This window comes from Rhinoraja longicauda, chromosome 29, assembly GCF_053455715.1.
Source record: "Rhinoraja longicauda isolate Sanriku21f chromosome 29, sRhiLon1.1, whole genome shotgun sequence".
Lineage (NCBI taxonomy): Eukaryota > Metazoa > Chordata > Chondrichthyes > Rajiformes > Arhynchobatidae > Rhinoraja > Rhinoraja longicauda.
Genome location: NC_135981.1, coordinates 29,667,172 through 29,680,640, shown reverse-complemented (window position 1 = coordinate 29,680,640; position 13,469 = coordinate 29,667,172).

Sequence of the window (13,469 nt, the reverse complement as noted above, 5' to 3'; positions counted from 1 at the left end):
TCTTCCTCGTTATCACCCACCTTTGCTCCTACTGTATCCTCACTGTAGGTCTTGTCCAGGAAACTCTTGTTTTCCTGGATGGTCTTGAGGTCATCGAGCTGCTGCTCCAGTTCCCTAACATGTTCATTCAGGAGCTGCACCTCGACTCAATTTCTGCAGGTGTAGTTGTCAGAAGCACCAACAGTGTCCCTGACTTCCCACATCCTGCAGGATATATATATATATTGTGTCATCACACAACTGTTTGCCAATAGCGAGCAAATTTTTGTGCCACATCATTGGCCTCTGCAAGATCTTTTACAGTGCATGTGTCATGCAGCATGTCACAGCTCAGGAGATGTTCCATAGTCTGGAGGCCCCGTACACACTCGCAGTCTTCAGTGTATCCCCACTTCAGCATGTTCGATTTGCTCCTCCCCATGCCTGTCTGCAGTCTGTTGAGAGGTTATTCAGGTTATCCTGCAGGAGAGACACTGTAACAACTTGCCTGCCATTACTTCAGTGGACAAAATCACGAATGAGAGTTGAGTGAAACCTATTCCCTCTCTGCTGCCAATAGCCTCCTTCTGCACTGCAATATGTCACAAGTTTAAAATATCGGATACACACAGAACCGATTCTGCCTCCTTGTAGCCTCCTTGCCTCAGCCTGCTCGCTGAAGACTCTTGAGCCAAAGAGTCACGCTTTACCTCCCAACAAGGCCGCTCCCCAATATTTCCAGGATCTTTCTTTTCACAGATGCTCTGAGTATCCTCTGCAGAACTACAGTAGTCAGTGATTGTCAGGTTTGGGAATGATGTGAATAACTGAAAATATATGGAAAGGGCAGACTTTGCTATTGGCAGACACAAAGTGCTGGAGTAACTCAGCAGGTCAGTCAGCTTTTCAGAAAGAAACAGATTTTGGGTCAGGGGCCTGCTTCAGACTGAAAGTAGGTGCGAAGAGCTGGAGGTGAAAATAGGCTTTGCTGTGTTTGATTTAGAAGCCATCCAGCACCAGAATGACCATTCAAGACAGAGGTTTACTTGCCCATATAGGGTACATTGCTCTATATATCTATGTATGTATGAGCAATTAATCTGTCTCAGTCCCCTGCCACCATCTCCCCAGACCATTTCCAATTCTTTCTTTTCAGATACCTATGCAGCTTACTTTTGAAAACTACAATTGGAATAATTTCAACAACTTCATTGCATTGACAATGCACTGGTATCAGCAGTAAGTAACACCCAGTGACTGTACAGATAGAGTCAGAGGAGACACCGTCTGAAGAGAAATGCATAGTTGGGATCGCTAGGTGAGTGATTCCATTGAATGCAACAAAAAAAATTCAAGAGGAGCAAAGTCAATGGTTGATCAATCCATACAGCGGCTGTGTGCAGATATGTTGCCCCGAGATTCAATAGTTTGGAGGCAAGAACTGTAATGCAATTACATCAGGGCAGGTGGAAAGATGATACTCTCAGAAATAAGGGTGTGGTGTGATCTCGGAATATTGATAAAGAATCCATGACATCAAAAGAATTGTGGGAGCATTATTCAAAACCTTAAAAGTTGACATTATCAGCTCACTGATCTTTCTCCAACTGCTGCGATCTTTGGTTTGGCTCGCCAGAGTTTGCACCTTCTATACCTTTGTAGGATCATATCTGTAAATTAAGAGATCAGGACATGTTGGGCACGAACTGCACCTCCAGCAGAATGCTGAAGAGAACTTTGATGGAGATTGTGGTGTTGGAGAACCAAGGCTCAAGTATCTATTCGCAACTCTTCAATATTTCCCCTCCTCTCTTCCAGTTTTCTTTTCCATCCCCCCCCCCCCCCCCCTCCACCTCCACCTCCAATGTCTGATGAGGGGTCCCAACTCAAAACTTCACCTATTCATGTTCTCCAGAGATGTTGCCTTATGCTGGAGTGTCTCCATCACTTTGTGTCTTTTTTTAATAGCTTCTTTGGTGTTCTGATACCACGACACAATGTTCCAAATCTTTTTCTTGTCCTCCGTCTCATCGTTGTTGTAGAACGATGGTTGACATAGTGGGTATCAACAAAGAACATAAAGGTATAGTCAATGTATCCTGACATAGGTTGGGTTAATGTGACCCAAAGCTAAATGTAGTTCAAGGGAGATGGCACCTTCTGTAGACCTGGACTTACAAAAAACAGGAATCTGAACAACATTTACCCCCATAGAGTCCCATTGAAATGCCGACCTGACTAGTGCTAGCATTTCAATTCAGGGAGTGTAACACAATGTCCAAGTTTAATCGTCAATTATCCTAACTCAAAGTCTTCCCAGTTTATCTAAAATTGACTTCTGCCTCTCAATGATTATCCTTTCAGCAATAACAATCCAATAATCTATTAGTCAGCATTTTGATTCTGACTTTTTATTCTATTTGGGTTTATTTGCTTTCATTTCTTGAGGAATCCCTATTATCGCAAATGAATGTGCATAGAAATAGTTTGTTTAAACTACTCTACAACTTCAGATATCTACTTGAATAGACTGAAACAAGCACTGCAACCCTGGGTTTTGAGCCTCAAAATTGTTATGTCCTCTCCTGACAACCTGGATTGGCTTGAAGGATACCTGTTTGGGTATGTGACCAGGACGTTACACACAACCTCTATGATAAGAGGTTGAACACGAGCCAAACATTAATTAACATTTGCAGCTGGGGCTGAGTGAAATTAAGGAAACAAACCATTCCATAATATGTAATGGGCAATACCATTTAAACCACCTGATACATTTCATTTCATGCTATAATCTGCAAGTAAATCATTGTGATCCCATAATACAGATTTTATACAGTTTCTGTGATGAAGTAATCCACAATGGAAACACACGGTGAAATGACAATAAATAATGTTTCTTTAAATCAACTGCACAGATGCATAATTATGAAATATAGCACTTAATAATACAAAGATTCTCAGGTGCATGTGATGGAGTTAGGGATTGAAACCTCCAAAAAACTGCTCATCAAAGTTGTCGAATATAGTTAACTAGCATTCCTGATTTCCCAACATAATATTTATAGAAATAATAAAACTAGTTCAATGAAAACAAACAAAAAATGCTCATATTTTCTTTTAATTAACTACATATATGAAATAATACAATCGACTAATTACTTCCAGATTCACTTTGTCTCTTAAGCTTCTTGCTTTCAAAAGAATGAAACATTCCTGAAGTACTCCCGAACAGCCTCTGTGCCAAATCTCCAGAAAACCTTCATACACACATATCCTAAAAATATGTTTCATCGTGAGACTGTCTTCATAGCCATATAAAACAATGAACACATTGTATTACATCTGAAGAAGGGTCCCAACCTGAAATGTTGCTTGTTCATGTCCTCCTGCCTGACTCCCTGAATTACTTCAGCACTTTGTGTCTTTTTTTGTAAATTAGCATCTGCATTTCCTTGTGAATACATTGTGTTGAAACACCCCCAAAAAGTAAACAAAAACAAAACAAGACCTACAACCCTTATTAACTATTACAGAAGTTAACAATTATATCTTCAATTTGATACATTATGGGAAATTCATCAAAACAATTTCCACTTTGGTTGCTTCTTAAGACTTCCTGTACTTCTTCAGGCTTCCTGTACTTCTTAAGTACATTCCCGTAATCTTGCATCCTGCCACCTATAAGGACATCTATTCTTTCCCGCTGTTATTTTTGAACTAATGAAGTCACCTACTTTGTCTTTCAATTTTGTGAATTATGTCCAAAGATCTCAATTCTGCCATGTCTGACTTCAGTCTGATTAAGCTGACCTGGGCTGACATATGTAAGTTTATATCTTTTTGTGATACCTCTCACAGAGTCATACAGCATTGAAACAGGCCCTTCAGCACAACTCATCCATGCCAATGAACCTACCTGATCTAAGCTCATCCCAGTTCCCCACATTTGGTCCTTGAGGCAACTCCTGAGAGAAAGGATATATATGCATTTGGATAGGCAAGAGCTGATGAGGGATAGTCAGCATGCTTTTGTATATGAGAGATTGTGTCTTACAAATCTGATGTCGTTTTTTGAAGTGACCAAAAAGGTTGTTTAGCTTAGAGATATAGAGCGGAAACAGGCCCTTCGGCCCACCGAGTCTGCGCCAACCAGCGATCCCTGCACATTAACACTATGAATGTACAAACTCCATACAGACAAGCGTCTATAGTCAGGATCGAACCCTGGTCTCAGGCACTGTAAGGCAGTAGTAGGTCTACCGCTACGTCACCATGCCCCATAGATTTTACCTCTGTGGACTTTTGCAAGGCTTTTGATAAGGTTCTGCATTTTAGGCTGTTGTGCAAGGTTAAATTGAATGGGAACCAGGGAGAGCTAGCCGACTGGATAGAGAATTGGCTTAATGGAAGGAAACAGAGGTAGATGGTGGAAGGTTGTTTTCATACTGGAGACCTGTGACCAGTGGTGTGTCTCAGGATTGATGCTATTTGTGGTTTTAATAGGAATGTACAAGGCATGATTAGTAAGTTTGCAGATGGGACTAAAGTGGGTGGTATCGTAGACAGCGAAGATGGTTATCCAAAATTACAGCATGATCTTGATCATCTGGGCAAGTGGAAGAGGAATGGTTGATGGAGTTTAATGCAGATAAGTGCAAGGTGTTGCATTTTGGGAAGTCAAACTAAGACGAGATCTTCACAGTGAATGTTAAGGTCCTGGGGAGTGTTGGAGAGCAAAGGGACCTAGGAGTGTAAATATATAGTTTCCTGAAAGTAGCATCACATGTAGATAGGATGGTCAAGAAAACTTTTGGTATATTGGCCTTCACCAGTCAGTGCATTGAGTACAAAAGTCAAGATGTTAGGTTATAGTTGTACAAGATTTTGGTGAGGCTGCATTTGGAGTATTATGTTCCATTTTGATTACCCTGCTACAGGAAGGATTATGCTAAGCTGGAAAGAATGCAGAGAAGATTCACAAGGTTGTTACCAGTACTTGAGGAGCTGAGCTATAAGGAGAGGTTGGGCAGTCTAGGACTTTATTCCTTGGAGTGCAGGAGAATGATGGGTGATTTACCGAGGTGTATAAAATCACGAGGAGGATGGATAGACCAAATGGATAGAACAAAAATCACCCATCATTCTTCTGCACTCCAAGGGTCTTGGACCCAGAATAGGGGAATCAAGAACCAGAGGACATTAATTTAAGGTGAGAAGAGCAAGATTTAATAGGAACCTGAGGAGTAACTGAATTGTTTGTTGCTCCTAACCCTCTGATTTGATGCTTCCTCTGACCAATTTTTATGCCTCTTCCTTGGATTTAACACTATGCCCTAATTTCCCTCATTAGCCCCGGTTGAGCTGCCTTCCCTGTTTTATTTTTACGCCAGACAGGGATGAGCAATTGTTGTAATTCATCCATGCGATCTTTATATCTTTGCCATTGCATATCCACCATCAACCCTTTCAGTATAATTTGCCAGTCTAGCCAATTCCCATCTCATACCATCAAAGTTCCCTTTCTTTAAGTTCAGGACCCTTGTCTCTGAATTAACTGTGTCACTCTCCATTTACCATATTATAGTTACTGTTGCCCAAGGGGCCTTGCACAACAAGATCGCTAACTAATCCTTCCTCATTACACAATACCCAGTCTAGGATGGCCTGCCCTCTAGTTGGTTCCTCTACATATTGGCTTAGAACAGGGGCCTCCAAAATTTTCAGCATGAGGGATATGAGGTTCTATATTTGGCACATTTTTGCAGGACATAGGAAAAAAAAAAGAAATGTCAGTTTTATAAATTTAATGAGGTTTATATGGCAACAAATAAATAATATTCAATTTTTTAAAAGAGCTTGAAATATTGGAATATATATATACCGTAGGTATATAATTATTTATAAAACAGAAAAAATACAGTTTGGGTGTGGTCTCACTCTAGTAATGGAGGAGAGCCAGGACAGGCTGTCTGGCAAAGGAAAGAGGGGATCAAATGGTTAGCAGCCAGGAGATCTCATAGGCCTCGTAAACGCAAGAGTTCGGCGAAACTGTCCCCAAGTCTAAACTTGGTTTTCCCAATGTACAGGAAGCCACATCGGGAATACCAGATGCAATAGATGAGGTTTGAGGAGGAGCCTGTAAACTTCTGTCTCACCTGGAAGGACTGCTGGTGTCCCTGGATGGAGGTGAGGGAGGAGGTCTAGGGGCAGGTGTTACATCTCTTGAGGTGGCAGAGGAAATTACTTGGGGAGGGGGTATTTGGGTGGGAAGGGATGAGTAAACCAACGACTTGCGGAATGAGCTGCCTCTGCAGAAGGTGGAAAGGGGTGGTGATGGGAAGATGTGTCTGGTGATAGGATAACGTTGGAGGTGACAGAAATGTGAGAGGATGATGTGCTGGATGCGGAGGCTGGTGGGGTGAAAGGTAAGGACCATGGAAACTCAGTCTGAAGAAGGGTCTCGACCCGAAACGTCACCCATTCCTTCTCTCCAGAGATGCTGCCTGTTCCACTGAGTCGCTTCAGAATTTTGTGTCTACCATGGAATCTATCCTTCCATCTGGGGGGGTTAGGGAGGATCTACAGGATACAGAGGAAATATGGGTGAGGGATCCATCTTTGACAGGAGGAAACCACGTTTACTAAAGAACGAGGACATCTTGGATGTCCCATCAGGAGCAGATGCTGTGGAGACGGAGGAATTGAGAGCAAGGTTAGCATCTTTGCAAGCGGAAATGCAGTCCAGACATCCATGGGAGTCCGTAGGTTTGTAGCAGATGTCAGTCGATATTCTGTCCCCTATGAAGGAGACAGAGCTCAATAAAATTGTGAGAGGTGTCAGAGATAGTCTGTAAATTAGAGGGGAAAACAAAAGTTAGTGGTGAAGTTAATGAAATCAATGATTTCTACATGGGTGCAGGAGACAGCCTTGATGCAGTCGTCAATGTAGCAGAGAAAGAATTAGGGGATGGTGTGAGTGTATTGCTGAACAGCTTCGCTCTGACTGCCTTGGCCTAGCAATCTCCCAGTTGCCAAACACTTTAACTCCCTCCTTGTAGAGTACGTCGAACAATCAATGTTCCAGACGTACACTGGCTCTATCCCCGAACTCTACCTCCGCTACATTGACGACTGCATCGGTGCTACCTCCTGCACCCATACAGAAATGACTGATTTCATTAACTTTACTACTAATTTCAATCCTGCCCTCAAATTCACTTGGACCATTTCTGACATCTCCCGACCGTTTCTTGATCTCACCGTCTCCATCACAGGAGACAAATATCAACTGACATCCGTTATAAACCCATTAAGTTTCATAGCTATCGAGACTACACTTCTTAATACCCTGCTTCCTGTAAAGACTCTATCCCCTACTCCCTATAGATGAGGCCCTCATTAGGGTCTCCTCGATATCCTGCTGCTCCACTCTTGCTGCCCCTCCCCCCATTCATAACAAGGACAGAGTCCCCCTTATCCTCATCTTCCGTCCCATCAGTCGTCACATACAGCACATAATCCTCTGACATTTTTGCCACCTCCAAAGGGATCCCACTACTAGCCACATCTTCCCATCTGCAACCCTTTCTGCTTTCTGCAGAGCCCATTCCCTCCTCAACTCCCTAGTCAACTTGTCCCCACCCAAACCACCCCCTCCCCACATACTTTCCCCTGCAACAAATCCATCAATTTAAACCAGTATCTGCAGTTCCTTCCGACGCACTTTAACTCCCCCTCCCATTTCCATACTGATCTTTCTATCGTGGGACTCCTCCCTTGTCAGAGAGGCCAAATGCAAATTGGAGGAACAGCACCTCATATTTAACTTGGGCAGTGGTATGAATATTGATTTCTCTAACTTCAAGTAGCCCATGATTTCCCTCTCTCCTCGTCACCACCCCACCCTCGCCATCATACTAGTTTCAATGTGTCTTGCTGTTTCACTGTTTGTACCACTTGTTATTACCTTCCCCACAGCCAACAACGGACCATTATGGGCTCCATCTTTCCTTGATCATCGTTGCTGTTCGCATATCTTTAATTCATTTAGTTTAGTTTAGTGATACAGCATGGAAACAGGTCCTTTGGCCCACCAAGTCCGCGCTGACCAGCGATCCCCGCACATATTAACCTATCCTACCCTATCCTACCTAACCTGTCCTACACACACTACATACCTGCACATCTTTGGTGTGTGGGAGGAAAGATCACGGAGAAATCCCACGCTGTCATTGGGAGAACGTACAAACCCCGTACAGACAGCACCCATACTCAGGATTGACCTTGGATCTTTGGCGCTGTAAGGCAGCAACTCTAACGCTGCGCAACCAAGCCACCCTGTTCAGTACAAGCCTTTGAAAATGTAGACTTTAGAGATGCAGTGCAGAAACAGGTCTTTCGACCCACCGGGTCCACACTGACCAGTGATCCCCATTCACTCGCACAATCCTACACACCAGGGACAATCTCCCAGGCATGATCAGATATATAACAACATATATAACAACATATAACAACTACAGCATGGAAACAGGCCTGTCCGGCCCTACCAGTCCACGCCGACCATTCTCCCTGACCTAGTCTCATCTACCTGCACTCAGACCATAACCCTCTAATCCCCTCTTATCCATATACCTATCCAATTTACTCTTAAATAATAAAATCGAGCCAGCCTCCACCACTTCCACCGGAAGCCCATTCCATACAGCCACCACCCTCTGAGTAAAGAAGTTCCCCCTCATGTTACCCCTAAACCATTGTCCCTCAATTCTGAAGCTATGTCCCCTTGTTGGAATCTTCCCCACTCTCAAAGGGAAAAGCCTACCCACGTCAACTCTGTCCGTCCCTCTCAAAATTTAAAAAACCTCTATCAAGTCCCCCCTCAACCTTCTACGCTCCAAAGAATAAAGACCCAACCTGTTCAACCTCTCTCTGTAGCCTAAGTGCTGAAACCCAGGCAACATTCTAGTAAATCTCCTCTGTACCCTCTCCATTTTGTCGACATCCTTCCTATAATTTGGCGACCAGAACTGCACACCATACTCCAGATTCGGCCTCACCAATGCCCTGTCCAATTTTAACATTACATCCCAACTTCTATACTCGATGCTCTGATTTATAAAGGCAAGCATACCAAACGCCTTCTTCACCACCCTATCCACATGAGATTCCACCTTCAGGGAACAATGCACAGTTATTCCCAGATCCCTCTGTTCCACTGCATTCCTCAATTCCCTACCATTTACCCTGTACGTCCTATTTTGATTTGTCCTACCAAAATGCAGCACCTCACACTTATCAGCATTAAACTCCATCTGCCATCTTTCAGCCCACCCTTCCAAAAGGCCCAAGTCTCTCTGTAGACTTTGAAAATCTACCTCACTATCAACTACTCCACCTATCTTAGTATCATCTGCATATTTACTAATCCAATTTGCCACACCATCATCCAGATCATTAATGTAAATGACAAACAACAGTGGACCCAACACAGATCCTTGGGGTACTCCACTAGACACTGGCCTCCAACCTGACATACAATTGTCAACCGTTACCCTCTGGTATCTCCCATTCAGCCATTGTTGAATCCATCTTGCAACCTCACTATTAATACCCAACAATTTAACCTTCTTAATCAACCTTCCATGTGGAACCTTGTCAAATGCCTTACTGAAGTCCATATAGACAACATCCACAGCCTTGCCCTTATCAATTTCCCTGGTAACCTCTTCAAAAAATTCAAGAAGATTAGTCAAACATGACCTTCCAGGCACAAATCCATGTTGACTGTTTCTAATCAGGCCTTGATTATCCAAATAATTATATATATTGTCCCTAAGTATCTTTTCCATTAATTTTCCCACCACAGATGTCAAACTAATAGGTCTATAATTGCTAGGTTTACTTTTAGAACCATTTTTAAACAAAGGCACAACATGCGCAATGCGCCAATCTTCCGGCACCATCCCCGTTTCTAATGACGTTTGAAATATTTCCGTCATAGCCCCTGCTATTTCTGCACTAACTTCCCTCAATGTCCTAGGGAATATCCTATCAGGACCTGGAGACTTATCCACTTTTATATTTTTCAAAAGTGTCCGTACCTCCTCTTCTTTAATCCTCCTAATTTCCATCACTACTCTACTTGTTTCGCTTACCTCACATAATTCAATATCCTTCTCCTCGGTAAATACCGAAGAAAATAAATTGTTTAATATCTCCCCCATTTCTTCCGGCTCAGCACATAGCTGTCCACTCTGACTCTCTAATGGACCAATTTTATCCCTCACTATCCTTTTGCTATTGACATATCTGTAGAACCCCTTGGGGTTTACTTTTACATTACTTGCCAAAGCAGCCTCATATCTTTTTTTTCGCTTTTCTAATTTCCTTCTTAAGATTCCTTTTACATTCTTTATGTTCCTCAAGAACCTCATTTACTCCCTGCCGCTTATATTTATTGTATATCTCCCTCTTTTTCCGAACCAAGTGTCCAATTTCCCTGGAAAACCACGGCTCTTTCAAATTATTATTCTTTCCTTTCCACCGAACAGGGACATAAAGACTCTGTACTCTCAAAATTTCACCTTTAAATATCCTCCATTTCTCTATTATATCCTTTTCATAAAACAAAAATTTCCATTTCACTCCTTTTAAATCCTTTCTCATCTCCTCAAAATTAGCCTTTCTCCAATCCAAAATCTCAACCCTTGGTCCAGATTTGACCTTCTCCATAATGATATTGAAACTAATGGCATTGTGATCACTAGACCCAAAGTGCTCCTCAACACATACCTCCGTCACCTGACCCATCTCATTTCCTAACAGGAGGTCCAACACTGCCCCTTCTCTGGTAGGCACCTCTACGTATTGCTGCAAAAAACTATCCTGCACACATTTTACAAACTCCAAACCATCCAGCCCTTTAACAGAATGTGTTTCCCAGTCTATATACGGAAAATTGAAATCACCCACAATCACCACTCTGTGCTTACTACTAATATCTGCTATCTCCTTACATATTTGCTCTTCCAATTCTCGTTCCCTATTTGGCGGTCTATAATACACCCCTATAAGTGTTGCTAAACCTTTCTCATTTCTGAGTTCCACCCAAACAGCCTCCTTAATCGAGCCTTCTAGTCTGTCCTGCCAAAGCACTGCTGTGATATCCTCCCTGACAAGCAATGCAACACCCCCACCTCTTGCCCCTCCGATTCTATCACATCTGAAACAATGAAATCCTGGAATATTTAATTGCCAATCGCAACCCTCCTGCAACCATGTTTCACTGATCGCCACAACATCATACTTCCAGATGTCAATCCAGGCTCTAAGCTCATCCACCTTTCTTACAATGCTCCTAGCATTAAAATATACACATTTAAGGGACCCATCATTTCTTATTCTCAGTTTATTTCTTTTCCCTTCTTTCTCTCCTACATATTGGGTCTGAGTGTTTCCCTTTTCTGCCTCCTGCCTCACACACTGCCTATTAGCTATCTGTGTTTGAGTCCCTCCCCCCAACCGTACTAGTTTAAAGTCTCCGCAGTTATTTTAGCAAATCTCCCCGCCAGGATATTGGTTCCCCTCGGGTTCAGATGCAACCCGTCCTTTTTGTACAGGTCATACTTCCCCCAGAAGAGGTCCCAATGATCCAGAAACTTGAAACCCTGCTCCCTGCACCAGTTCCTCAGCCACGTATTTATCCTCCACCTCACTCCATTCCTATTCTCACTATCGCGTGGCACAGGCAGTAAGCCTGAGATTATTACTTTGGAAGTCCTTTTTTTTAACTCTCTTCCTAGCCCCCTAAATTCTCCTTTCAGGACCTCTTCCCTTATCCTACCTATATTGTTGGTACCTATATGTACCACGACCTCTGGCTCCTCTCCCTCCCCTTTCAGGATATCCTGGACACGCTCAGACACATCCCGGACACCGGCACCAGGGAGGCAAACCACCATCCGGGTCTCCCGACTGCGTCCACAGAAACGCCTATCTGACCCCCTCACTATAGAGTCCCCTATTACTACCGCTCTCCTCTTCCTTTCCCTACCCTTCTGAGCAACAGGGCCGGACTCCTTGCCAGAGGCCCGGGCACCGTCGTTGCCCCCAGGTAGGCTGTCCCCCCCAACAGTACTTAAACAGGAGTACTTATTTTCAAGGGGTACAGCCACTGGGGTACTCCCTAGTCCCTGCCTCTGTTCCTTGACCCCCCTAACAGTGACCCACTTGTCTACCTCCCGTGGTCTAGGAGTGACCACCTCTCTGTAACTCCTATCTATAACCTCCTCACTCTCCCTGATCAGACGGAGGTCATCAATCTGCCGCTCCAGGTTCCTAATACAGTCCCTTAGGAGCCCCATCTCGTCACACCTGGCGCAGATGTGGATGTCTGGAAGACTATCAGACTCCCAGATTCCCCACATCCGACACCCAGAACAAAAAACTGCCCTGGCACTCATACTCTCCAAACAAAGCCCCGTGCTCGGTTACTAAACCTACCGCCCGGCCGCTACTCCAACCGCTCCAACCGCCCACCCAAAAGAACTGAGTGATCTCCTGGGAGAGGCGAAAAACCGGATAAAAAACCCAGGCCAATTTGGGAAAAAATCCGGGAAATTCCTCTCCGACCCCAAGCTAGGCGATCGAAACTTGTCCGGGAGATAACACAGGTCTTACTCCTTACTATCCCCACACAATCCCCACACACTACTTCCCAAGCAACACAGCTTGGTGCTGCTTGCTGCTGCTGCTTGCTGCTGCTGCTACTGCTTGCTGCTGCTGCTGCTGCTGCTTGCTGCTGCTGCTTGCTGCTGCTTGCTGCTGCTGATTGCTGCTGCTACTGCTGCTGATTGCTGCTGCTACTTGCTGCTGATTGTAGCATCCAAGGACACTGGGAAGCTAGAGGGGAAATTGCAGGTGCCTTGGCTGAGATGATGAGTTATCAGTACATACGGATGAAGTGCCAGAAGACTGGAGGATGGCAAATGTTGTGTCTCTATTTAAGAAGGGCTGCAGGGAAAAGCCTGGGAAATACAGGCCCATGAGTCTAACATCTGTGGTTGAAAAGTTACTGGGATGTATACTGAGGGATTAGATATATGTGCATTTAGATGGCCAGGGGTTGATTAGGGAAATTGTGTCTCATGAACCTGATTTTTAGATGATGTAACCATAAACGTAGATGAGAGTAGAGCTGTAGATGTATGTATAAATTTCAGCAAGGCATTTGATAACATTCTGCATAGGCTACTCTGGAAGGTTCGATCGCATGGGATCCAGGCCTGTGACTCGTAGTGTGCCTCAGGCTTCCGTGCTGGGCCCATTGCTGTTTGTCGTCTATAGCAATGATTTGGATGAGAACATACAGGGCTTGATTAGTAAGTTTGCAGATGACAATAAAGCAGGTGGTATTGTAGATGTTTGTCAAAAATTGCAGCAGGATCTTGATCCTGTGTGCCGCAAGGCTCGGTGCTGCTGCCGCA